A 25,473-nucleotide genomic window follows, 5' to 3' on the forward strand; every position below is an offset into this window, starting at 1 on the left:
TAATTTTAGTTTTTTTTTTTTATGTTTTCTGAAAAATAAATAACATTTCTTATATAATAAAATAAATATCATAATATAATAAAATAAATAAGTCTAACACGCACACATTTTGTCCAACTGAGAAAATAAGATGAATGTCTCCCCCTTGCGTTATTTGCGTGTCATTACAAACACATGTATAATTGGTACTGTACTTAAAGGGATGGCTCACCTTCAGTTGCTGGTCCCCATCGACTTTCATAGTATGGAGGGGGGAAAAACCCCTGTGTAAGTCCATGGGGACCAACAAGTGACGTTGAACTATCCCTTTAACTACACTGAAAGTTCTTTTAAATGCTCTAACCTGACCAGTGATTGTACAACACAGGATATTTAATTTGTAGGCCTATAACCAGTATGTATACATAATATTTATACTGATGCTGTTTCCTTTCATGAAAATAAACCACGACTCATACGAACTATTCTTTATTCACTTTACAGTTAAATTAGCACAGATATGTACATCACAGAAATGCTCTACAGTGAAGCTAACAATACTAACACAGGAGTGATGCAGTTTTTTGTCTCAGAACCAAACGATGAAGACAATGATAACTCTATCAACCAATGACATATATTGCATATTTTTTTGATTTCCCACCCCAAACTTTCCCCCTCATCATTGGCTAAAAAATATAAAGTTGAATAAATACAATTTCTCCAAACATAAAACATCATTCACAAATGAATATTCCCACGTCCATTCAAGGATAAGTTCTGCGTTCATGTCCTTATGAATATAATACACATAATGTCTGTAATTATAGGGAGCTACATGTTGTGTTTTGCAAAGCTGTAATAGCCAGGTGCAATATTTCAGATTTCTTCTCACAACATTTCTCATGCTGTAGGAACTCAACACATATTCATCAAGAGGACTTTGATTAATTTGGCATAAACACTGAAAGTCTCGGTCATAAACTGTCAATATTAAATATATGCCAAATACCACCACCATAGCCGCGCACGGCCAGCCGTGAAACTACAGAGAACACTAACGTTGATGCAATGTCACATTTATATCTGAAATATCTCAAAGAAAACACAAGTTCCGTGTAACACTTAGAATGGTTAAATAGATCATATCACTACAAATTCTGATAAAATTCGCTGCAGAGCAACAAAGTCAGTACAATACGCTTGGTGCAGAGAGGATAAGATCACTTTTTTGTCTTTAGAGGGGAAACTTTCACTTGAGTTAATTCGACAGACAGGAATTACATGTGGAGGTCACCAGAGTTCCAACAAAGCACACATCAATTCGTTGCTGCTCACAGATAAACAAACAAAAAACAGGGATTTGATCTTGGTTTTCTGAGAAAAGGTTGACCATACTATCACATCATGCTTGGTTATTTTCTTTATGCTCAGAGTAGGTACAATATTTTTGTCTCCTCTTGCTTCGTTTAGTCGATGGTGTTATTTCCTCTTATGTGGTGTTTGTCTAGTCTGATAGTTCAGATGTCATCAGTACTTTAGACTTTATAGTGAGTGGCTCGGTCAGCAGACGTCCAGATCCATGTGCCTTCTCACAACACACCGAAGGTCATTTACTCCAGACGCTGCGTAAAATTTTCAGGAAACAGTCCTTTCTGAGCCGAAGTGCCATGCTGTAGCCAGTCGCTCTCTCTGATGCCAGTGAGCCAACCAGCATCCTGAAGAGACAACAAAATGAGCAACAAAATCACATTACGTTTATCATAAGAAAAGTTAAAAGTCAAGACAAATCCTACCTGATCTTCAGGTAGTTCTGTGGGTACTACCAAAACAATGTCTCCTTTTTTCAGCTCCAGTTCGTCTGGGTTTGCTGCTTCAAAATCATGCATCGTTTCAGCCTGCAGGACAGCATAGGAATTTGTTCATCTTGTTGCTAGGCCGAATATTCTGTACACTGTAATGGGCTATTTTTCTCAGAGAAAGCTTTAAGGTTACTGTACTGTATATCCACATTATATTTAAGATATTTACAGGCATGGAAATTTTTAAGTTCAGTGTGCAATGCGTCCGGATTCGGCCTTAAATTGTGTTTGCTTTACAGTATATTCACCTTGAAAAGGTATCCAGGAGGCATTCCAGAGGAGATGTCTTTGGTTGCCTGGCATTCTGTGATCATCCCATTGCCACTGGTTGCTACTGGAGATATGATATCACCATCACGGTCATCATCCCCCTCATTACTAGAGGCAGGCTCAATAACAACAGAAGGGATAGGCATCTTTTCCTGAGGTGGGGCAAAGAAGCAGCATCACTCAACATGCAACTCAAGTAATAAACCTGAAGATATGCAAGTACATTTTTGACAAGCAGCTTGATACATAATACACATACATGTAATACATACTTAATGTAATAAATAAAAACAACTGAATAAAAGAAAAATGGGTAACATTTTACATCACATTAAATAACCCCTTTTCTTGCACAATGGGGCTTTGTTGTAAAACATTGCTGAAAATAACTGACATTTTGATTCAGTGATTAAGTCTCAGTGAGTTTTAAAGTACAGTCCAGAACGGTTAGAAAGAAACCAGGGTCTTGTCAATGGCCTGCATACCAAAGTACAGAATCACAGGTGAATATCTACCTCCTCATTCCCATTGTTTGCAGCACCCTCCTTACTGGTTTCATCCCCTGGTTGGGGCTCAACATTATCAGGAGCATCTCCTGGTTTGGGCTCAATATTATCAGGAACTTCTCCTGGTTGGGTGTCAACCATATCTGGTTCATCTGTTGGTTTGGGCTCAACATTATTTGGTTCATCTCCTGGTTTGGCCTCTTCCTCTGGTTTGGCATCTATAGTCTGGAAGAGGTGCTCAGGAGTGAGAGCCAGTGTTTGAACACTCAACACAAGCCACTCATGTGGATGGATCGGTTTACAGAACCACGGAGGGGAGCACTCAGAGTGTCACAATGAAGGATGCAGGGACCAGTTTAACTTCTGAGGTTAAAACTGTCCCTGATGAGGAATGGCAAGTCAGTTCTCAGAAAAAAACAGACTTGAGTTTCACCAAAAGTCAAGTACTTTGGTTAGGGGAAATGTTCAACAGACGGCATGAAGGAACAGGGATCATGATTCATAGTGGATGATCACTGCCTACTGGATGAAGTAGAGTAGTGTGGGTGAACATTCCTCAGATCATACTGACTATATGATCTCAATATACATGTGAAGAATTCATCAAAGAACTCAACATAACTCATTCAACAACGAGCCAAGGATAACGGTAAAATGGAATCCATTTTTGATCTTTCAGCAAGTGGACTACATAAATAAATTCCAAATCCCCATACAATTCAAAGCGGCTGAATGCAGATTCAACTAAACATAGATGCATAGATAATATTTATACCCGAACATTTTTGCTCCACTTGCTTAGTCACTTAATGTGCTTCGAAAGAGAGAATGTAAAATTACTGCCCGTTATGGTGATGTAAGAACGCAGTCACCATGGAAACCGAACATGGTGATTGGAGGGGTAATAATAGTCATCAGTGAAGACACTATTTAAAGGTTCAGTAAGCAAGGGAATGATCAGGTTATAACATCATCTCTGTTTAACTGGATTCAATGTGTGCAACCTTATGGATCAAAACTAAAAGACCAGGGAAGAAAATATGAAATGAAAATCAATTAAAGGTACAATCAGAAATGGCAGAAACAGTGGCAGCGTTAGCCTTCTAATCAGCTCTGGATCTAAAAACAAAGTTTTGCATTTGGAACGATTAGAATATATTATGTCAGAGCTGACAGTGTTTGTTGTTGTGCTGCCAGGTGTTGCAACTGCTCATTATACCCTCAAAAACTTCAAATAAAAGATACACATACAAAAAGATGGGTTATAGGTTCTGATTAATGCCACAGCACATGTTAGAAGTCTCCATCCATCAACACACACTGTTAAAAAGCATTCTGCATAATGACATATGTGGCTACCATCCTGTCCCAGTGCATCAGTTTGGTAACCACACCAAGTGTCATGTGAAGCCAGATGATGATTTAATATCAGACTGAGACTCTTTATAAAACGCTACAAGGTATTCTGCAGAACTCACAAAAAAATATTAAGAATGAAAATTTTAAGGAAACCCAACTAGATAGTCAAGAAATATCTGACAATATTAGTGTTTGAATAATACATAAATTAAAAAAAAGTATTTTCATATGGCTTCACGATGATACAAAACAATTTGCAAAAAGAAATAAATAAATAAATAAAAATACAGTAAATATTTAAATAGCAATGTTGGAATAATAACATGAAATAAAAATATAATAACAGTATTATAAAAGTTAGTTTATTTATTTAGACTTGAATAGTTACCGGAGTCTCTTCAATGGGAGACTCTTTATCCTCAAAAGTAGCCTACACACAAAGAAATGTGGTTGTCAGCATCATTACACATTCATTTATTCAAATTAATAATGACACATACTGCAGTGATTAGTCAATAAATCTGTCTCTGGTCATGCCAGTGTCTGGCTTTCCTTCATAACCGTTACTACCCATCTGTATCAGAGCCTGGATGCTTATGAACATCTCAGTGAATGTGATGCTGGAAGGCCTTTATTACTAATAAAAAGCAGTACTGCAGTAACATTAAATATATAGGGATGCAATTACCAGAGCCGCCTCTGTAGGTGACTCCTTCTGTGTTTCTTGGATGGAAGCAGAATCCTACATGCAAATAAAAAAACATCCATGCTATCTCCAATTTATGTTATATTTCCAAATAACACCACCTGTTTTCTTGTCATATCTTACATCTCATACATTAATATTCATTTGGAGACATTGCAAATGCCAAAAGGCATTACTACTGAGAACAAGAACTTGATAGATACAGTAACCAAGCACATATGCAACGGTGCTGCATATAACTTGAGTTTCTCTTATGTCATTCAATGGACATAAGTTATAGTTACCGGGGCTTCTTCACTGAGTTGCTCCTTTTCTATGTCCTCAACTGGAAGCTAAAGAATGTTTGAGACTTTTTCATCAACAATTTAATCTAAGGGTCAACCAAAACTGTTATTTTAAGATCTACAACATAACTGTGCTTCTGACTCCTACTGTTGCTCATGAAAAATAAAACCAATAGTAAAAACTGACCCCAAAGCATGTGTAAATGAAAAAAGAAAGTAATAAAAATGATAATATTTGGTATGCCATTTTACACAAATAAACACATTCAAAATTCACCTCCATAAAAATAACTCATTAAAAGAAACATATGTAACTGGCTAATACATAAGAAAAAAACGAAAAGTCAGAGCTCGCACTGGTAGTGCATGCAATTTTGTGTTATGGAAAAAATCTACATGTCAACAAAATAATAAAACAATTATATGTATGTACAATTCTCTCAATAATGTAAAATAAACATTTGTTAAATCAGTGTTAAAACAAATCAAATATGTTTAAAATAACAGAACTCAAGAGACTTTCTTTTCCAAAACATTTGAGTTTTGAAAATACAAAAGGTGATATGGCCAACATGCAGGCACTGTTTAGAATGATTATTCAGAGGTACATACCTCAACCTGCTCAGCTGCCTCAGTCTCCGCAGACACCGGAGACTCCACAGTGCTCTTTATAAACAACAGTACACAGATATGATCAATGACTACAGCTCATTTCTGATCTGATGTGAGAGAATACATATGTACCGTATGTAGCCAAAAATATAACATGATGATCATATCATGACAGCAAGGGCAATAATCTTGTTTTATGCACTGATGATGATGATGATAATGATGATGAATTCTAACAACACGGTTATTAAAAATGATAAAAACAGTATTGACAGATTGATGTAAATTAAGATGACGATCACAACAGCTATAATGAGGATGATGATTTAGTGATGAAAGTGATACCAGTAATGATGGAAAACACTGATGTAAAAACGTTGACAATGGCGTTGATGACGATGGTGATGACAGTTTTACTGATGACGTCTATGATTTAACTCTTTGTCACTCACTGTAGCAGTCTCTGCAGGGGGGCTTGAAGCAGTGATCTCCGCCGGTTGTGTGTCTGTAGGGGGAGTGGTGACAGGACCCTCCCCACCCTCAGGTACTGAGGCTGGGGCTGCTTCACCTTCTCCTTCAGCTACATCACCCTCTGGGGCCTCAACCTCAGACTTTATATACATTTATAAGAGAACAAACAGAAAGACTGTCCAATGACACCTTCACTGCTGGACTAGTATTAAAACCCTTAGGTTTAAAAACACTTTCAAATATATAGTTTGCAACAAGCAATGACAGATGTATTTATGTACGTAGTACAGTCAGAATTTGAGACAAAATTGTCTTGATAAAAATGCGTATGAAAACAGTTTTCTACAAAAGGGGAAGAAATAAAAAGAGGAAAAACGAACACACACACAAAAAAAAAATAAAGACATACTCATGGAAATATTCATGGGAATAAATAAAAATGCCCATTGACACCCATTAAGTAAGAAGTACAGACCATTACAGTTACTTCAGTCTACTCACCATCTTATCAAAGTCGGCCACAAATGTTGGGACTGTTGCTTCCTAAAAAATAACAGAGAATTAAAAAGATAGAGTTAAGCAAATCAAATGTACTTGTATAAATTCTGAAAAATATAATCAGCTACGTTAGACTGTTTTTTGTTTGTTTGTTTGTTTGTTTGTTTTTATAATTCCTGTGAGAAATGGTTTAATGGATCATTCGGGGAAGAGGAATTAGTAGGGATCATAGATAGATATAAAACAGCTTTTGGTTTATTAAAGCAGGGCCACAGTTATTTTTATCGCTGGGTTCTACATGTTCATTGTAAAATTGTTGTCATCATTTACAAAATTAATAGTATTTGTTACTCATAAAATACATGTCAGGAATATTTTTGAAACTCCCTGGGGGTTGAATTTTGTTGAAAATGATGAGATCCATCATTTCTTATCTTTTTTAAAGATGCTCTTAAATTTGTTTAAATTTTTCATCCTTTTTTTTTTTTTTTTCAAAACAACCAATTCTAAGCATTGCTACAATGCCATTATGAAAGCACAATCAGTTGGGACAATGTGGCTGTTGTGATTGGCCACATTGTCAGTTATTCATAATGTCATTATGAACTCTCTTTTAATCTATTAAAAAGTTAGATTAATCTTTCTAAGATCCTATTTACCTTAGAAAATCCGTTAAAAGCCTTGTTGGACACCTAAACCGAATTAAATAAATAATTAGCATGTAAACCCTCAAAGACATGTATTGTAATTGCACACACTTGGAGGACTGTAAATTCTACTTGAATTTAGCAAAAACAACAAACAATGAAAGCAAGCAAAGGAGAGAGAGGAGAACAGGTCTTGGGACTGTGGGCTGTGAGAGGGGTTCCGGGGTCAGAAGGGTTTTGTAACAGGAAAACAGTACTTCATCTGCAGGAAAAGAGGGGAGTATCTTGCTGTAGTCTAATCTACACTAAACTAAGCAGAATTGCAGGAAGTCAGGTACCTCTTCCAGCTCTGTATCTATTTCTTGGTATAACTTTCCGTATCTCCGGTTTGCAACTTCGTCTTCTGACAGGTCTGAGTTCTCTGGCTCTTTATGATAGACCTTCTCCTCTGCAATGGTACTTTTAAGATTAGAGGTGTCTTGTTGCCCAGGGAAGGAGGTAAAGGGGTCTTGAGATGGAACAGCCTCACCTGGCCAGCCTGCGGTAAAGTTTCCTTGGCCATCAGAAGAGAAGAAGCCACTGCTATCACTCACCTCCTGCCAGGAGCCCTTACTGGAGTTCTCAGAGTCTGCAGCTGGTGCAGGAAAAGCTGCCCACTGGGCAAACCCATTGGCATATCCAGTTTTGTCCTCAAAGACATCAGAGTCTTTTCCTTGTCCAATAATCTCCTTTGTCCCGGTGGATTCCCAACCCCCTGCCCACCCCTGGTTGTTCTCACTGATAAATGGGTCTCCACCGCTTTCACTGGCAAAAGGATCAGATGTGATCTCATTAGCAAATGGGTCCTGATCACCCCCAGTAGCAAAAGGGTCTGATGTAAATTCAGTGGCAAAGGGGTCCGCTGCCCACTGTCCTTTGTCTCCTAGCTGGGTCTCTGCAAACGGATCAGAATGAAACCCACTTTTTGGACTCTTCGTTGATAACCCTTCGGTATAAAAAAGATCACTGCCTGTAGTAACAAAGGGTTCACTCCCAGAAAAGCCACTGGGATCTTTGTCCGAGGTCGCAAATGGATCATTTACATTCCCAAATGGGTCATCCCCTGATGCTGCAAAGGGATCATCCCCTGTACCAAATGGATCTTTACCTTCAGTGTCAAATGGGTCTGAACTTAGAGTAGATTCAAGAAAATTTTGAGGCATATTTGCTCCTGCTTTGGTTGGATCTGCAAGTGGCTCATCCAAGCTTTCATTTTCAAGCTCTGAGGCAGATGGTGTTGCTTCAGGCTGATCCCAGTTGGATGCAAATGCATCACCACCGAACCCAGAGTCAGCAGGGGTAATCTGCTCGAGGACACCATCACCTGTGCCACAATCTGCAAAGCACTCTTTGGCCACAGTGCCTTGTTCTGGAGCCACAATGGGATTCTCATTCTCGGCACATTCAAGCTCATCATCTGCACTGACCCACCCACTATTTTGTCCTGGGACATCACCCCATTCTTCAGCAGTCTCGTACTCTGAGCCGGATCCGTCTAGATCAACCTGGCTAGACAGACCCCATCTGGAACTATCTCCCCCTATGCCCTCTGTGGTATCCTGAATCTCCTGACCAAACTCATCAGTGAATATGATTCCAGGCATTGGTTGCAAGCCCGCTGTCTCCTCTGCATCTCTCTCCTCTGACCTGCAACCTGCCTTTTCTTCTGCCCATTCCACCTGATTTTTAGCCCAGTCTGTCTGACCTTCCTCTACACTCTCTTTCCCCTGTCCTGGATGCTGTTGCTTGGCCTCATCACCCCCCACAGCACAGGGATCACAGTCTGGGTCTGGCTCAAGATAGTTTTCTGGATTCCAGGCTCTAACCTCATCTGTGGCTGCCTCTTCTGGAGGCTGTGATGTTGCCTCTGTAGGCCAACCTTCGGAAGGTGGCCATCCCTGCTCATCCACTGCAGGTTGACCATTTCCAAATTCCTCTGTACCTGTAGTGGCTGAAGAGCCAAAGTCAGCTGCCCAGTTGGCAGTGAAGCCAGCATCTGCAGCCTGGTCAAGGAAAGAAAGGTAACAAGTGGTTACTATGCAAATAAGTTTCCCCTATGATGGGGGCCACCAAAGATGGAGACAGATTTGTCACAGACAGACACAGATTAAAGAAAGTAAGTAGGAATAGCTTTTATGAAAACCATCGTATATAAAAATGTGTAAACCACAATCCAATGTCACACTGGAGAAATGGAGGACAGGATCTAATTTGTAAAGTTAATGAATAAATGAACATTTAAGAAGTTATCAGCCAATTGTCCAAAGTCTTGAAAGCTGGAGGTTAAATCTGGCAGTGAACTTTAATTACATTTGCAATTGCTTTTTACTAAGACACTCTCGTCATTCATTACTTACGGGCTGTGCAGGCTCTGCAGCATTTCCCTAGAAATGAACAGAGATATCAGAGGTATTTGCTGTCAAATTAATGCTCGAGAGGAACATCTTTGATCTTGTCATAAAATTACAGTGAATTTACATTTTTATGTCAGTGCAAATTTATTGTCTTAAGAGACTACAAATCTAGACCACATCTTTTGACATCAGGACAGGAGACAGGATTCTGTCACCAAGTTACTATTAGCACCAAGATTTCTCTCCTTTGCATCAGCTCACATAGATCAGGGAGTACAAGCAAAGAAAGCAGACTTACCGCCCAAAGATCCCAAGGAAGTGTCTGTAAGACAAACAAATCAATAATTTAGCCAACTATTTCCTTAATGATTGATTAATGTTATATGAACAAAATGATTGCTAAGACATAAAAGTTTTCATTTGACCTGTCACTCTCTCAAGTTTTTTTTTTATAAAATAAGCAAAGTGTTAAGAATGACCTGAGATATGGGTGATTGGGTCTGCCCAATAGGTGTACTGGCATCCGGCTTGAATGGATCAAAATCCAATCCAGGAGAGATTCTCCAGGTTTTTCGTTTGGCTAAAGTAAGAAAAAATAAAAATAGGAATGCTGCAGATGTAACTACTAGCAGATATTATTCTTATTCCACATTACCAGGAAAATAAGTGAATGCTCACTCACTTGTGGTGACGTAACACTGATCTCTGGAAACCCTCCATCGAACAGGTCAATTATCTGCTCTTGTTGGAGCTCCTTAGTTGGAGTAACTTTTGGAGGAGGTGGTTTTGGAGGTCCCATTTTGAGCTAATATGAAGAGATATCATGTGTGCCTTTGAACCTCGCAAATCAAAACCTCACAAATACTGGTCAAGGAGATCATTGTACTCATTTTAGTGCTACACATTATGATATATACTACAAACTTCCTAACTACTTGAATCATCTTCTCAATGTTGCAGGACTTTGGAGGGGTTTTCAGACCTACCTGTGAAGGTGATTTGGGTCGAGGTGGGCCAGGGGATGTGGGCCTAAGTGTGTGGTTGGGGCTGACAGCTGGGCTGCTGTCTGGGCTCTCATCATCAGGTGGGGTGGGAGTCCTCGCTAATCGCAGTGGCCCTGAGTCGCTGTCAATCAAAAATGACACACAAATAACATCTTGCCAACTCATCAAGGCTTCTTTTGTTCTGAATATATTATTTTCACTATATCAGAGCTCTTAGGGGAGATTTCTAAGAAGGGCAGCTTGCAAGCAACATATCCGTGCTTTGCTATGTGAACTATTTAAGAGATGGTCTCAGTTCATCAAAGTTTTCAATTGTGTCCAAGTACCATAAAATGTATCATTTCTTTCACAATGTGCTCTGCTTATCACCCATTTCAATGTAAATTGTTGCACCTACAGTGAGATTCACTGAAACAAGCGAAGGAGAAACATCTACTGCATAATTACTCATCACCTACCAGATCTACAAAACTAAACACTATCATCATCTGCGTCAAGCACAGTGCTGCACTGCACTACAAACCACAGGACATTTACTTACTCAAAGGTGTTCTTTCACAAAGAACAAAGGTGTTCAATTCTCAAATTTCCTTTCTAAACTTAGAACACTTTAGAGGAAGTAAACCTCCCATGTCTTTACATACACTAACAGTCGATGTGATTACACTTACCGTTTCACTCTGTAACAGGAAAGAACACGAACAGAGCCAAACCATATAAATATTTGATTAAAAGCCAGAATTATGGCGATAATCTCGTTTTCTTATCTTCTTTGAAAGTGGTAAAAATATATACCATTAGTGCCATCAGTGAATAAGTGCATTCTGTGCAGGGAGGTTAATGGAGGTTAAAGACTGTTCCTTACCTGGGTGCTCCCTGGATCGTGAACATTTTGTCCGAGTGCTGCTCAGCGAGCTTATTCATCACTTCATACAGCTTATGACAGAGCTGGATCCAAAACATAGAGAAAGAAGTCATTGGAAAAAAATAATTATGAGAAGAGCTAAAGCAAAATGACTTGCCTTAGGCAACCTTAGTGAAATAAATGTTGTCATTCAGGTACTGTGGTACTACCGAATGTGATACTGCGCCTGCTAAGATTTGTATTATTTTCATTCCTTTTTGTTGGCATAAACTTGTACATGATCTCAGTCATTAATAAAAACTAATTATGCAAATCATAATACGTTCATAATAATTCATCATCACCTTCATGAACACCAAATGCTCAAATGGCTTTTTCTTAATGTGAAATAAAGGAATACAAATGGTTTTCATTCCTTCAATAAAAGTAAAAATAATGCATGCGTCAATAGAGTGATGCATTGACCTCTATACGGATCACACTGACACAAATAGAGCAGAACTTTGCAGTAGCTCCTCTGCAGAGCAGCGTTGTTTAACCCTTCTGGCAAAAAAAAAACGTCTTTAACAATGCATAGATGCCCAGTGACAGCAACATGCTGTGTCTAATAATAAACATAATCTACCAATGCAGAGTGCACAACTAAAACATTATAACCTTCAGTGTGGACCCAAAATGAGAGATGTGGATCTAAAGAGGCACAATTAGCACTGTTTAATGTCTCTAACATTAGAAAAATATTATAATAAATAAGTCTAAAATAAATATAATAAATAGAAAACTAGAAAATAGTATTTGGAGCAATATTCAAAGAGTATTTAAAGAGTTATCTACTGGATGAATGTAGAGCAGGCAGTGCATTTAAAAAAAGTTGTTCTCCCACACTGTTAAGAGTTAAACAGCCCTAGAAATATCACTCAATAGCTCATCAGTGTCTCTTCTGTAATTTTGAAAACTAACACACACACACACACACACACACTTTATCCGTCTTTCATGAGGAATTGCTGCACAACTAGCAGCTTGAATCAAAAATGAGATTTCATGCGAAGCATTAGAGCTTTTCTTTGACTGACTACATGGATCAGAAACAAAGCTCCTAATCTTACTATTTAAGCCATGAATTTTGTCATAAACCACTCTTGATAACACAGTAGCCTCTATAAACCCTCATGTCGCAGGAACTGTTCCTCGGATGTCAATCAAAAGTGTCTAGAAACAAGAATGATTCACAAGGAGGAACATGTGCTTTGTGTTTTGTTTGAGACATTTAGGAGGAACATCATGTTAACAGTTTCAAGAGCTTTAGAAATTAATCTAACTCACAAAAGAGATCTCCCTATGGAATCGGGCTTCCAGGCTGGAGACGTTTTTGAAGGTGCTTACATAGAACCCCACCCGACTGCAAAGAGGAAAGGAGAAGAATAATGATTAGGCTCCGGCCTCCAACAAGTGCGCAATATGTTGAAGAAGCATCTGGATGGTGTACAAAAGGAAAAACAGATGGACACTGATGATGACATTTAGAGTTTAAAAATTCCTTGTTTCTGTTTTAAAATATCAATAACTTTTTACCACATATATGTGAACCTGGACCACAAAACCAGCCTTAAGTCGCTGGGGTATATTTATAGCCAAAATACATTGTAAGTATTTTAATGCCAAAAATCATTAGGATATTACGTAAAAATCATGTTCCATGAAGATATTTTGTACACTTCCTACCATTAATATATCAAAACTTAATTTTTGATTAGTAATATGCATTGATAAGAACTTTTTCATTTGGAACTCTTTAAAGACAATTTTTTCAATATTTAATTTTTTTGCACCCTCAGATTCCAGATTTTCAAATAGCTGTATCTCAGCCAAATATTGTCCTATCCTAACAAAGCTTATCTATTCAGCTTTCAGATGATGTGTAAATCTCAGTTTCATAAAATGTACCTTTATGACTAATTTTGTTGTCCAGGGTCACGAGTGAAAAGAGATCCAAAGTCAAATAACCTCTGCATCTCAAACATTAATACATCAAGCAAAATAGTAAAGCTTATTAATCCTTTTGAAACAAAGAATGCAGAATCATATCTGCAAGTTGCTCCTATAAGCTTTAATGCCTCAGTTCACGCCTGCATGTCCGTTAGAACCCTAAAATTCTAAATAATACAAATATAAAGTGATACAGCCATTGATGTCTGCAACAGTTATTAATGTATCTCAGTCATTTATGCTTTCTGGTTTGAGCTGAAATGAGCACGGCTGCAGGGTCTGGTGCAGAGAGGAAGCTGATGATTGGATAGATTATGTAACCAGGATGTTGCTCCAGTGAGCAGACAGACCCTTTCAGCTCAAAACAGCATAATGCTTACCGGAGCATATTCACCACAACATACAGCTGACAACAAGATACAGCACATATTGTATTACCATCAAAATACTATAATCTACAATAATACTTAAAGTAGTAAATGGCATAGTTTACACATCATTTACTCAGTCATTCTGTTCCAAAATGCGACTCTTTTTGTCCAATTAACAGAAAGTCAAAGGAGTCCAAAGCAACATTAGACCCAACTGACTTTCATTGTATGAAGAAAAAAAAGTGATCCACAGCAGGAAGAAATAATTTTATTATATGGGCAAAAAGAACTAAAGAATGACATGAAGATTAGCAAACAATGTTTATTGTTGAACTGTTCCTTTTTAAAAACACAAATTTATATAAAAAAAGCATCATAAATAAGTACTGTAAATCAACTGATGACTAATCTAGACACTTACACTCTGATCCTTGTGTCAAAGCAAATGACTCCTGTTGTGTAAAACAGCTATTCATAGTATGTTACCATATCTACCATATCAATCATGCTATTTTCATCTATATGAATTTTGTTAATATCTAACTCATTCAATCAACAATGGAAAACATACACTACCCTTCAACCCACACGTCAGAGCACACATTTATATAGCTAGCTTAATGCCATGGAGTTGCTTTAAATATCCAGATTAACTCCCGCCAGACAAACATATAAAGCAAGGCTTTTTTTTCCCAACAAGACCAACAGTATTCAATCTACATGAAATATATTTTACAAATTTGCCCCAATTTCTTCTTGGATCAGTGCAGCATATTCCTTTCCCTTTAAAAGTGTTGAGAAAACATCATCTTACCTCCTCTACTCCGTGTAACCGCAGCAGTGACATGAGTGTTCACAGCTAGCATGCTGTGCAACTAATGGATAAATGTAGAATGTTGGGATGTAAATGTAAATTCCATGAAGGCCTTTGGTCAAATGAAATCAATATTATTGGCCAGAGCCTTGTATTGTCAGGGCACCAGGCTGTACCTATTACTGCCACCCCACTGAGAATACAGTAATTATACTGGGCACAGCAGGGCTTTAGTTATATAAGAGACTGGTGGCTATTTATTGAGCTATTCTTCCACATAATGTTGTTCTCCAGTTAGTGCCGAATGTGAACAAAGGGTCAAAACATAACCCAACAAAATGTCCAACTACAACAATGAGAACAACCAGGGAATTTGAACTCTTTTGGACCTTTTCGCACCATATAGGTCTGGAGGTCTCATCATATCAGATGTTTCTTACCAGAATTAAAATAATAAAGCAGCAACTATAGAAAGCCGTCAGGATAACAGAAACGATTCTTTGAATGCTTTTCACGTAGCCTAGTATTAAACTCAGATTTTAGTAGCAGTCAGTCTTAAAATGTCTCACCTATCCCAGAGTGTGGGCAGTTCATCCTGCAGGCCAACGTTGAGATCATCAAAAACCCTTTGGGCCTTTTTCAAGTCTTCCTCTGCCTACACACAGATATGGTACATATGTTCAGGCAATAGCTCAGATCACTGGGGCAGCAATTTTATGGTTTCAACCACTGTTTTCATAACATTTTAAAGATCAAGTTGTGATGCACAAACAGAAAAGACTTGTATACCTTTGCTATCTTTTTCTCATTCCTCATGGTTGAAGCCTGCAGGGTCTCAAGATGGTGCCTTGCACTGTCATAGTCAATTAACTTCCTGCTTCTCTTTGCAACACGTATCTGGAGGGGGGGAAACACTTGGGGTTACTATGGTTACCCTTCTGCTGAATATGTTTTGCATTTATTCTCAGCACTGAGCTGGCGCATGCATCCTCTTAAATAATATGGATAACAGGGATATGAATGACCCTTCCCCTTTAAACCAATTCAGCATGAGTAAAATGACATCGGCACCTTGAGATCTGGGAACTGAGTCAAATATGTTTCCAGTGTGTCGATGGTAGAGTCTACCAGCTTCTGATGGAAGTCCTCCCACAAAGCATCACAGTTCTGCAGAGGAGACAAGACAGCCATCAGTCAGATTAACTGAGAGCATTTGACAAGCATGAGAGATTTAACAGAGCGACGGAAGAGAGAATTTACTGTATAAGCCCCTCTGAATGTTATTCTGCAGCTTCTGCAACATAGATGAGTATGGGTGTTGGATTTACGATTCACCAGCAGAGAAATTAAAATCTAATTAGGCTCTTACTCATCCACAGAGGATGCGAATCAGATCCAGGAAGCTGAATTCGGTGAGGTGCGAGTAAACAAAAATAAGTGTCAATTCTCTAAGGACAGCCCCACTTCCATACTAAAAATGACATATGTCATTATTCACTATTAATAACTTCCTCCATCAAACCACATCATCTGTGTGTCTGTGACAGAAGGACAGATGGAATGGTTTGGTTTTTTCTTCAGTCTGACACATAAACTTTCTCTGCTGCTGCTAGTGAAAAAAGCACTAATATAAACAATATGCAGCCTGATAATTAGCACTATTGCTTGTGTGATACTCAAAATAAAATAAAATGACTTGAAGCATTTCTTTCCTCTAAATAATAAATATACATTATACATACCTATATGCTATAATTCCAGCTATTAAATTTGCTGTATGGGAATTTTAACAGCCTGAAGATTAATTAAGATGACCAGTTGACATGACCCCTTCTGAATATATCTTATAAATTATCTGTGAAATGCATGTGCATGGGCTGCATAATAGACCTAAATGGCTCAGTGACTTGACCCCATTTTTCCTAAAAGCCACAGCATTTTATCTTTGGCACAGGTACTGAGTACAAATCCCTCAGCGGAGTCGTGTGAGAGACTGCCAAAACCTCTTGCCTGTTCTTAAACTTCAGATCGGACTAGAAAAGAAGAGAATGTTCCAGAGTTGGTGAGAATTTTTTTGAATTTTGAATTGAACACAATCCTCAGGGTACCAGAGGTCTTGTATTTCATTTTCACCCACTTTAACAACAGTAGTATGTCTTTTTATGAAATTTGGCAATGCTGTTTCAAAATCATTATAATGTCAGTATTTTAAATACTAGTACTAACACATGGACAATCCCAACTGTATTTCTGGTTACCTTTCCAATAACCATGACATCATCTTTGCCGTGCCAGTCAGACTCATATACTTCGTGTAATGACTCTGTCAGGTTCCTAGACGCTTGCTGCATCCCTGAAATCATAACAAAAAGAGAATCCAATTCAGTAGTAAGCAGATATGTGACCCTGGACCAAAAAACTAGTTTTAAGTCACTGGGGTATATTTCTATAGTATTTTAAAATATTATTTTATTTAGATTTTTTTTGCTCCCTCAGATTCCAGATTTTCAAATAGTTGTATCTCAAACAAATATTGTCAGATCCTAATAAATCATACATCAACTGAAAGCTTATTTATTCAGCTTGGTAATGTATAAATTGACACTTAAGACTGGTTTTGTGGTCCAGGGTCACATATGTGTATGTACTTGTATGAGTGTATTTTGCAATGGTTCACCTTTGACAGCTGCTATGTAGGCTTTCATCTCCCTCTGAAGCCTAGAGCCCTCAAACTATGGATCAGAACACAAAAAAGTTGATTTATTTTTAACGTCCATCACATCAGGCATTAAACCACACAGGCTGATAATGTAAACATTAAATTGCCTTGCTATACTAGTGAGGTTTTCTTTTCAGATTTTTTCAGATCTGTCAAAGAAAGAAAAAGGCAATAGTTTTAGACATCCTCTGCAGTTTAAAAGTTTGTGGTGCGTATATATATATATATATATATATATATATAAACATTCATTCTGAGCATTCATTCTTAAATTCATAGCTGAAGCGAATCGAATCACAGTAAAAAGCTCTTCATACTGCGGACAACATAATAACTAGCATTTCAAGCAGCGGAGAATAATTGCTGTCCATGGTGCTGAAATCAAAGCGTCACACTGAAAATCACAAGCAGACTAACAAAAGATGCGTTCACAGTTAGCTTTCCAGTTAATGCAGCAGATGGAAGTCATTTCAGTTTCTGCACTCTAAGGTGGCTACAAGGAGAATTTAAATGAAAAGCCCAGCTCTGATGATCTTTATCTATACAATATGGTTAAATAATGCACCTTTAGAAGCGTAAGTCTGAAATATGCAAGTATTACTTCGATTACTCATCACTTTGATTAAAACACACACAAACATTTCAGCAAAGGTGCTCATGTTGTTTTAACAGACAAATTAATTAGTGATATCTTGTGGCCACTAGAATATGTCAATATGTCATCTGTGTGTGAAATATTATAATGGTTATTTTAGCTCGACTAAAGGATTGGGATGTGGTTGTTTAACATTTACTGAGTCTGGTGTCTTTTACAGTCTAGGGTGGCCATTACAAGTGACCAGTATCAAACTGACAGTATTTTACACGCCCTGATGCAGAGAATTGATGTGTACAATATCGCAACGCAGTTAATGGCTCCATGTATCTGCTCTAACAAGCATTTTATGAAACAGACTTTTAGCATATGCTGTGTGGGTTCAGTTTTGGCTGTGACTGGTATCCTCCAGATGTAGTGATCGACTCTGACTCAGCAAATTAATATTGCACCTATTTATTCTGCATGTACTTCACTTTCCACAAACCAATTTATCACATGACTACGGAAAGTACAGAGCAAACAGTCCTTGAGAGAGAGGGGTTAAATGAAAAGAGATGTCTGGAGGTGAGAGAGGAGGTGAGCAGAGGAGAGGAGAGTGTTTCTAGAAGCACTGGCACAATGGAGCATAAAGCAGTCTAATCAGGATTAGTGAGGACAGGTGAAGAGGGTGGGATTAGACTGCTGCTATTTCTTCAGCAAACACACACATCTTCTGGAACACTTTCCCTCCCTATCTTCCCTCACAGACACTTCACTAAATCTGTAATTGTGGAAATATAAAATTAAACATCATTTGATGAATTTAAAACACTTTTTATTTGCCCAATACATTTCATAAAAGTTTGTTTCGAGATGTCTCACGAGCAAAAAAAGCATGAAGGCTTTTAACTATCACAATTAACTATCTAGATTAATTTTGCTTGACTCTTAAAATGTATTTTAAGATTTCCATATTAAAATCTTTTAGTATGAATATGCTGGGGAAAACAATTACTACGTTTTTTTTATTATTATTGTTTTCACTTGTATTCTAAATCTAATTGGCTACAATGTCTATTTGGTTTTAATGACAGCTCCTGTAATATAAAAACACCCCTTTAAATGCTGAGATATATGTAAAAGCCAAAAGGCCACAAATAATGAGAAATAGCTAATGGAGTGTGTATTGCATTAGCCGACATAGTTCTAAAGAAAGAGAGTAGAGAGAGAATTGTATCTGTACTGTGCATCCTGGCAGTGCTTTTGTAGTTCTGTGGCATTGAAGTGCTGTAGTGACAGCAGGAATGAGAATCAGTACTGTTGTAAAAAGGCCTACAAACCTGTAAGCAGGAAAAAAACACATGGATACCGATATTCTCAGATCGTTTTCAGGCCTCATTCATATAAATAAATCTGATATGAATTTTGTGAACATTTGTGAATGCCCTGTTAGCAGAAAGATCGGAAATTCCCCTGTTAATGCAAGCTGCATGTCAGATGTTTTTGACACAGCACGCGGTACAGATATATCTATTACAAATGAAACATTTCCTGTTGACTAGCAGAGTATTAATTTCAATCGTTTGTGTTAAATAAGAGGAGATTTGAAGCTGAAAGGTGTTGCTTTTGAAATCATGCTGAGTGCACGTTGCCGCTGATATCAGTGACAGCGACTTGTGCACAGACGAGCACATTTGGTCTTAATGAGGAAAAAAACGATATGAGGGCAGATTAGAACCCAGAACCGTTAACACGCTTAGCACAAGTTCAACCGCTAGACCCCTGGATGTTTACAGCGGATCTGTGTTTATAATCACTGTTATGAAGAATCTGTACTAATTAATGAATTTGATGAAAGGATTAAACTATCACATTAAAAATATTTATATGAGTTCTGTCAAGATAAATCATTGCAGTCATATTCAGGATTCATCTGCTTCTCTATTCATAGTATGCTTTATTAATAAAGTGTGTGCCGAGTTTGGTCTTTTAATATTACTGTCTAATGCAGTGAGCCATGTTAAACATTGTTAAAGTCAAGCCTGTGTTGTATATATGCAGATATCGTTCAGAACTCTTACAAGATAAAAAGTGTAACTGGATATTTTTCCACTTATACTGACCCTTCACAAAGCATAGCCCTATAGACCAGACTCATCTTACCTCCTGTCTTTTGAAATTCTGCACACACTGCTCGAACTGTTCATCTTTTGTCTCATCCGCCTTTCCCAACTTCTGCAGAACCTGAAAACAGAGTCAGAAACACAAGGAGTCAGAGAATTATATATATATATATATATATATATTTTTTTTTTTTTTTTTTTTTTTTTTGACGAGGTATCCATGCACTCTTTTCCTGACAAAATACTTTAGTGTTAATGCCTAGACCAAGTAAAATACCAAACATCACACATAACTCCCAAACTTTTTTGTAGTCTATATAAATGCTTGCATGTCTAAGTATCATTAAATTAATGATAAAGGCCAGCATGAACCCGTTCCCACAGCATTCTCATTGATTCAACCAAGCCATGACTGAATTCCCATGAGGGAATCCTCTAAGAGTGTCTGAAAACCCTGTGGACAGTATGACACACACACACAGAAAGGGCTGAGCAGGAGTGGGGGAGGAAGAATGGGCATAAATTACACTTCCTAGTCTGTCAGGTCTCACTGCCAAAAAGAGGACTTCTGTCACATGACCAACTTGCTGCCTACCCATAGTAACAAACACGTCTTGACTGTTACTCAAAGATTGAATTTGCTAAGATCAAGAGGAGTGCCCGTTTCGATTTTATCTCAGCTAGAAGTATTCAAAAGCTTCTCAGTTTTCGCTATAGTCTTTTTATGTAATGTTTGAATAGCTAAATATTTACACAGTATGATTCTTTCATTCAGTACGCCAAACAACATGAATAATACACAACATTCATACAATGACAACATGAAGTCAATGGACATAATGTACGCAGGTTCTGTGCAAACAATTGAAGTCTTTATAGTCTAATGCAAAGGCAGTGGATGTTTTGCTTTGGCAAACACACACATAGTGCTTTACCAACAACCTTGAGTTTTTTTCACCCAGTACAGCTAAACCAGATGTCAGTATGTTCTTCTATAAACCAGCTATCCTGTTTGTCATGCAACCTTAAATGTTATAAGTATGATTACAATCACACTAACATGTTTTATGTGTTAGTACAGTAAACTGTATGTACAGTTCAGTTCAGTATACTGTTACCTCCCACCACATGTGAAAGTATATGGCACGAGTCTCCTTCAGTAAACCACAGGGATAGCCCCCGGGGAACATGAATAATGTCAAAGCTCCTCATGGTAAGAACATGCCATCTGGATGATTTCTTTGTAAGACACTGATATTGGAAGAGGCTTTGATATGGATCAATAGATAACATCCCATCATACATATATAATGACATCATTATAATCATCATCAAATTATCTACATCACAGTATATTAATATTAATGCAGTGCTCTATAATCAGGATTCAGGAACAATACTTATAAGGCACAAAAATATTAATAAAACTGGCAAATGGAAAGGGTTCAGAATGTTTTTTTTTCTGCTGGGAACATTAATGATAGAACCAGATACCTCCCTTTGTTTTTAGATATATTGCCTAAATATGTAATTATTTAAAAGTGCAAAGTTTTAAACAGCACTGTATCACACTATAAAAGACAAAGTGTGTGCTAATCTGTATGTTTCATTTCTTAACAAATGACGTAAACCTCACATCTAGAGCCAGAGGATCAACACTGAACTCTAGTCTGAGACACAAAGCCCAAACTGGAAACACGATACAACGGTAGCAACCGGCCAATGAAATATTAACCCAACTTAGGCCTTTAAAACACACTCCACCCTACCGTGATGTCCTAGTTTATGTCCACAAATAGGTTATCCTTCATAAAGTGTTTTATAATGTTTAAAAAATAATCTCATATCTTTGCAAAATATTGTGGAAAAGCAAATGTTTTATAGCAAACTGTACAGTGCTACTTCAACAATGATAACATTTATCATGCAATACACAAGAGCATAAGACAAAATAATTTACATGCATTATTTATTTATTTTGATGCTGCTTAGTAAAGGTATTAAATTATTTGTAAAACAATTTACAGCGCTTAGCACAATGTTTCATTCAGTTCACAATTACATTGTCATGTTGCTTCAATCTTTCTGTGACAGTAAGCAACAGGATTATGAGTCATTTCAGTTGACTGTGAGGTATTTTGTCCCCACTGGGATTCAGATTAAAGGATCCCTTACACCCCTTATCATGTTATCTGCCCTGCTCAGGACCTTCTGTTCCAGAGGCAGTATATTGTATACCTGTTCCTAAATGTGCTGGTCTTAACCCTTAATGGAATCATGTTACACTGATAGACATTGTGAGCAGCCAGACTGAACATTCTTGAACTGTGTGGCTTCATGATGCTCTTATGAAATCAGAGAGATATTTGAAATCTGATTAGATATTTTGCTGCGTGGCTTCAAAACTGCATCATCAAAATTGTGAAATCATAAATAATAGGAACTAGACAAACTAGAAATTATACCAAAATATGACAAACATTTAGTATAATACAAATTAGAGAAATATAAATAAATGTTGGCAACAGACCAAAGATATGATTTTAATTATTACCATTAAGCATGAGTCATCAAGGTAAGAAAAATAATATTAAATATCATGAGGCAATCAAATGAAACAGTCATTAATAAATGCCACAAAGGTCTTGTCATTATGAAAATGTTTTCATTTTGATGTCTAAATGATCTCAGCAATACACACAGAAATATTTACAATAAACCTCTATTAAGATTATAAACTTGCACTGTGGTTAAAAAAATCACATACAAGCTAGAGAGAGAGAGAACACTCGTGTTTAATTTTTCTTTATATATATATATATATATATATATATATATATATATATATATATATATATATATATATAATCATTATCATTATGTAAAATATATGTAATACATTATGTAAAAATTATCATTATTAAAAGCTATATGTCTAATAATTGCAAGTAGTTCTACTTCTAGTTCTACTATTATTATAATATTTTGACAGTATCTTTTATTTATAATGGGACATTATTAAAACTGTTCTGATAGATAATGGCCACTCATAAGTATATTATTAAGAGATAACATGACATACAAGGTTGCAGTGAAATTCTGTAATTGGAGCAAACACACATGAGATAAATGTGATCACCAGTCTATTATTTTGATCTAGCCTATTTACAGAGGATTTTGGCATCACAAAATCCCAAAAGACTTATGAAAAAATATGAAGCTTTCATCAAGCCTCCACCAGGAATCTACCAAAACCTGTCCCACTTTCGCACAATTCACTCTGAAAAACCCCACCACAGTGTGACACGCACAGTTCATACACATGATAAGATGAAACACGGATCTCCAGGGAATCTTCACTTTCGATGTCTCATTACAGGTGGCCTGCCTTCAGTCTGTGAGTGAACCATGGGGATTAAAAGAAAAACAATCCTCTTACTGCAGCTCGGCTCGGGCTCGGCAAAACCACTACTGCTCTGTTTACCAGACGCCTTCGGTTTACTAGCTGACAGACGTTTCCTATTCAGCTCGATACCAACTGCAAAATATTGCGCAGGCTGTCAAAGCAAAACCATCCCATTCTACAGTTAAATGCCAATTTATTGTCAAAAACATCAAGCAAAAGCGACACACACTTAATGGTCTATTCATATCTCGGTCTGAACAGAGAAAGACTGTTGCGTGTCTCTCCACAAACACATTAAAAGCGGCCTTCACGATCTCGTGGCCGCTCGGAAACCTCCTCCCGCTAGTATTCATACCGCATAGACGAGGGCATCCCCGCCTCCCCTTCTCCTGACCTTGCAGGAACATGACAGCTTCAACCAATATCTTGAGTAATAATGAATAACATAGTCGAAAATGCAAGGAAAACTGATCTAGGGAAAAACAATCTGTCAAAATAAGAAGGATGAATGGTGAGACAAACAGGAGTCGAATACGTGGCACTGTATCCGTGACACATTAATCTAGGCTACTAGTCATCCATTGCTTTCAAACTGAGATGAATCATTTCTCCTTCAGGAAGTTATATACAATACATTTAGAACACAAAGTATCATGATTCCTCTTGGGTTTAAGTGTGATGTCTGTCAGCACCTGAGTTGCTTTTAAATGGCAGTGCTGGCTAAGATTGCAGTCTGCGCATTTTTGACGCCGGGAATTATGTTTAAGGTCTGATGCAGTGAAAATGTAAAATAAGCATGTGAGAAAGCTGAAAAGAAGAAGAAGAAAAAATCCTTTAACCTAAAATATTGCTGGTTAAATCGCACACCTGAAACTCCTTCCCCTGTCTGGAGAATCTGCTGGACAGCTCCACGAACACAAAATGCTGCCTCTGGCTTTGTCAAACGTCTTCTAACAATCAAGTCGCTGTTGATCTATCACAAATAAGGAAGTCATTAAATTCATACCTTTTCCTGCGCCCGACTGAGCCTCTTTTGGACGTTTTTGGCAAAAATGCCCGTCTTTATTTCAGCCATGGCTGCTAGAGCTCTGAAACGAGAAAGGCGACGTTTCAGCACCTCCAGAGCAGAGGAGAGCGGAGGGGGAGGAGCGGCATTTAAAGACACAGTACGCGCATCAGAGAGCCCTCACCAAAGCGCTAATCGTCAATATCTAAAACACAGGGTATCAAATACTCTTGAAAAAATCATCGACTATTTTTTGGACAACATTTTAATACGTATAAGCATGTGCAAGGCTATGTGACTACCTAGAGAGACTGGTAGAGCTTCGCAAGTGAATATGCTCTACTGCTTCTCTTGTGGTTGCATGTATTCTTACACTCTCACGTTTACGCTCCAATCCCTCCCTTTTGCCCACTTTTAATGCCCCCTCATTGGCAAAGGCAAAGCAGGCGCTGTGTGGTCACGGTCACCCATATTGCCCATAGCCCTGGTCATCCTCTTTTTTTACATTAAGTAATTATTAATAAATATTCAATATAACATCCCCCCCCCCCCTTTTTTTATTTCAGTTTTAGTTTATCTTAAACTGACAGCCTACATACTTCGAAACGTGTACATGTAAACCTTTATTTATTCATTAATTTATTAATTTATTACCAATTTCACTTTCAAAATGATCTCCTATTATTACTATCAAAAATAAAAGTCTCAACCATTCTGAAACAAACTAGTGCTGTCATCTAGTGGATAAAAAATATCCTACACAGCCTTGGCCTGGGCAGTGGTAGATTACTAGGGTCGGACTGTTTTAAGTTTAAAATCATATAAAGTCATATCCTGAAGGCAAACAATACAGAAATATGGCAGACGGATAGGCCGAAGCCACAAATGTTTTTTTTTTTTTTTTGTATTATTATTATAATAATTTTTTAATTAAAATTAATATGATTAATAAGTAGGCCTATTCAATTCAATTCAATTCAAGTTTATTTGTATAGCGCTTTTTACAATACAA

The 25,473-nt window shown here is 37.5% G+C and overlaps 1 pseudogene; it reads right to left on the minus strand.

The window, feature by feature from the left end:
• Positions 1-457: 457 nt before the first annotated feature.
• LOC113118234 (amphiphysin-like) lies at positions 458-24,619 on the minus strand (annotated as a pseudogene).
• Between the last annotated feature and the right edge of the window lie 854 nt (positions 24,620-25,473).

Source organism: Carassius auratus, chromosome 2 (genome assembly GCF_003368295.1).
Source record: "Carassius auratus strain Wakin chromosome 2, ASM336829v1, whole genome shotgun sequence".
NCBI lineage: Eukaryota > Metazoa > Chordata > Actinopteri > Cypriniformes > Cyprinidae > Carassius > Carassius auratus.